Source organism: Benincasa hispida, chromosome 4, assembly GCF_009727055.1.
Source record: "Benincasa hispida cultivar B227 chromosome 4, ASM972705v1, whole genome shotgun sequence".
In the NCBI taxonomy this organism is placed as follows: Eukaryota; Viridiplantae; Streptophyta; class Magnoliopsida; order Cucurbitales; family Cucurbitaceae; genus Benincasa; species Benincasa hispida.
Window position 1 is genome coordinate 5,663,973 of NC_052352.1, and position 4,055 is coordinate 5,668,027.

Consider the following 4,055-nt stretch of genomic DNA (forward strand, 5'->3'; position numbering starts at 1 on the left):
CGAAATAGTAACCACTAGATGTAATACCATTGATTAGTCAGGTTTCTACCTCAATAGAATGACGTAGGTGACTTAGTCTTAATCCTGAGTATATATGAACTCTTATTCACGAGGGATTGTTCTTTGATTTGTATGGGTAAGGGTAGCCAGTTCAACCTACCATTTTGGGGACAAGACCGAGTGGGGAGTTAGAAACATAATAATACAAGATGTAATTCGTTCATTCCCACCTTAAGGGTAAGTAGATGAGTGTTCCCTTAAGTGTTGTCTCTGGGACTTGAACAAAGAGCCCTACCCTATTGTTGGCCTGAGAAGGGTTCCTGTTTATTTATTGGACCATAAATAGGTTGTTCATTAAAGAAACACTGGTACTTAAGGAGTCAGAGGTAACCCAAGGGTAAAACAATAATTTGACCCAATTGAAGTTAGAACACTCGTGAAGGACTAACTTGCTGGTATTTGTCATATCCATGGACACAAAAAAAATATATGTAGTGAGAAGAGTGCAGTTGTGGGTCTTTAGTGCAGTGTACCCATAGTTAACGAATATTGATCAATTTAGTTAATGAGTTTAGTCAATTAATCTCATATCGTTGGAGCTTCTGATCTACATGTCCACTAGGTCCCCTCATTAGCTCACTAGAGGATACTTAAGAGGGATAATTTGAATTGTTTAAATTAATTTGAGGAAACTATATATTAATGTGATTAATATATAATTAATTATGATTATGATCTTTAATTAAATTGGAAAGTAATCTTCTTAAATTATTGACTACTTGAAGCAATCTTCTTAAATTTATGTATTGTTTGAAATATATATGTTTACAGTTTCATTACCAGGTGTTGCATCATTAATAATAATATTGGTTCATTTGAAACATCTACTTGAGATATAGGAAGGCCTGTAACAACTCCTATTTTCTAATATGAATATTATTTCGATCAATGTGAAAGCCAACTAAGCAAAATTAAACTTAGTTAAAATATCTTTATAGGAGAACAAGGCTTAAAATCCAAAGGCTTAAACTTAATTGAAATCATAGGGTTATTAGAAGGCTTAAAATTTATATGTTAAAAGAAATAAAAACAACCACTTGAAGCAATCTTCTTAAATATATTCTTACCGCATTCTTCTCTCACAGTTGGAGCAAATACAACAGTCGTAAGAAGAAGATTTTTGTGAGTAAGAGGAATCAACTTGTAATTGACGTGAAACTGGCATGGAAGAACTGAAGTGGAAGACGGAAGACTCAACATTGAAGAGAAAAGGAAGAAATTGGAGGAGTAAGAGGAAAGCTCGATGAAGAGAAGTAAAGAACAAAAGAAAAGAAACCCTAAAATTAGGTTGAAGAGGAGCACGAATTGATTCAAAGAAGTATGGATATTTTCAACCTTTTCATTTTAGCCCATTAATGAAATTTGGCTGGACTTAAAAAGTTTAATATTCTTACAAAATCAATAAACATTGTTCACATACCTAATTTTTAAAAATCATTTAAAAATTCCTACAATTGTCCCTTAAAATTTCTTCGTGAACTCTAATGTAATGAAAACCTACTCCAAAATTCAAAAGTTTTTTTATTGGCTTCCAACAATGAAATTGGGCTCATAATTCATAATTTAGATTCACAATAAGAATCTGAATTAATCAAATAAATGAAATTAGGATCCTAAAAAAGAGTCTTTCTATAACATAATTTTATATTATAATTTTTCACATGATTCGACAAGATATTTGGGGAAAAAAACAAACAAACAAAAAAAATTAATATAAAAAAGCTTCCGTTGCCGGGATTTGAACCCGGGTCTTTCGGGTGAGAGCCGAATATCCTAACCAACTAGACTACAACGGAGTCCACGACAACCCGTTTTACAATTTATATATAAACATAGAAAATCACGAATCTACCTGAAAACCATTTTCGGAGAGAGACTCCAAAATCCATCCCACTTCACTGAAGAACACAAATATGCAGAGGAAGAAGAAGAAACTAACTTTGATGCTTATTATTCATGTTATATTCACATTGATTATATTTTGATATTGGATAATTGTAATGGATAATATTTTTAGAGCTAATAATTTAGTGCATACAACATTTTCAATAAATTATTAATAGAGCAAAATTTATTAGTGATAGACTAGAAAACACGAACACTGACACGTGACACGACAACAACAGGATAACAACACAGCCACATGTCAATTTGTAAAAAAGTAGGACATTAAACATTGAGAACACATTATTTATTTTATTTTTTTTTTATAAAATAAATATATATGTGCATAATTTTAATATGTACACATATATTTAACAAAAAGTAAGAAAAAACAGAAAGGAAAGAAAGGAAAGATAAAACGGAAGAAAAAAGAAAACAAAATGAGAAGAAAAAAAAAAAAACAGTAAGAGAAGTCACATATGTTATTGACGCTCGTGGGTCTTGAAGTTGAAGTCACCGTTGTTGATGAAGTTGGAAAGAAGAATCAGGTAGCATTGTGGATTTTTTTTAATTTTGTTTTTTTCTTAAAAAAAGGTCGTGGGTTACGTTATTGAGGGTGAAGTGTGTTAGTACGGAGAGAGTGTGTAAATACTCTAGAATTTTGAAAAAGTTGGGCCGAACAATTAATTTTAGTTAGCTTACAATGCCCCTTAAATGGGTTGAAGATTTCTTTTGATTTCGATTGCATTAATTGGAGATTTCTTGAAGCCGATTTCTCTGTTTTAAGGTTTGTGTTTGATTTTTTTGTTTGAAGTTCGTCCTCTCCTTCTCTTTCACAAGTGTGCGTTAACAATTTTTATTTCAATATTAGTCTTTTATTGGTTGAGATTTTTGTATTTAGGTTTGTGTTTGGTTTATTTCTTTGAGATGAAAGTTTGTTCCATTGTTTCCTTGAAGTTCATCCTCGCTTGTAGTTCAATTTTTCTGTTTTCTTGATCAATTTTCATTTGATTCTGTGTTCAGTTTGTGTTTGATTTATCTTTTTTAAACTAGATAATTTGTTCAATTGTTTCCTTGTTGAAATTCATTCTTGCTTGAAGATTATTTGTAGTTTGTGCTTCCGTTTGTGTTCAATTTCACTATTTAAAGATTTTGTGTTTTAGTTTGTGTTCTTATTCTTCTAGTGTTCTTTGATTATTTTATGTTCTCTTTCCATTTCAAATTTTCTATTCTATTGAGATGATTTATATCTAATTGTCATCTATTTGCTACCTGATTTCTATTTGATATACTGATAACGGGCAGAAATGCACGTTATCATAGTACTAAGTTCTTAAACAATGTTGGCTTGCGTTGATAAAATATGTTAGATTGTGTCCAAAAAGCATTAAATTCATAACATTGCGGTCGCATGTGGCCATCGCATAGAAATAGTTGATTTTTGTATTTTTATGCAGAATATGCGTTGATGCAAGGCGAAAAGAGCAATCATAAGAAATCAGCAGATGAGCGCAGCATTACCGCAAGGCCTTGCGGTGATTTGTGTTGCAAACATCTGCTCAAGAAGGATTGTTGCATAGAGCCGGCACAACTTGGTGGGCACATCTGAGTGAAAGACATAATTAATCACGATGGGACAGAAAGCTGATGACGGTTGAATCCGAATTATGTTGACAGCCTCTAACGATAACAAGTACATTCAACTTTTCGGTGACAAATATTCGGTGCATCAGCCAAGGAATTAAAGCCATCCCATCTGTGCAATCATAAGAGAGAAACCGCCTTTCATCTCAGAAGCTCTATAAATACCGAAGACATCCTTTAGAAAAGGGGTTCACCAATTTCGAAAGTTCCAAGTTTACAAGTTCTGTTCATAGCTTAGCCTTGTTTTTAGATTTTCTTTTATTTTAAGGCGGACGCGAGAGAAGGAGGTTGTGCCAACAGATCGTTCCGATAAGCTTGGGAGGGCACCAGAAGCTTCAAGATCAGAGAGAGGGCCGACTCCTACGAAAGCAGGAATATCTTTTGAACCGAATAGAGATTGCCAGTGTAAGAGCTCAGTCAGCAAGGGATTGCTACCAGGCTCTCTACCTTTATCTTCCATTGTTGTT

At 33.0% G+C, this 4,055-nt stretch overlaps 1 non-coding gene across 1 annotated transcript; it reads right to left on the reverse strand.

Moving 5' to 3' along the window:
* Positions 1-1,783: 1,783 nt before the first annotated feature.
* TRNAE-CUC lies at positions 1,784-1,856 on the reverse strand. The gene has a single exon. It is a non-coding gene; the product is annotated as a tRNA-Glu (tRNA).
* Positions 1,857-4,055: the final 2,199 nt, after the last annotated feature.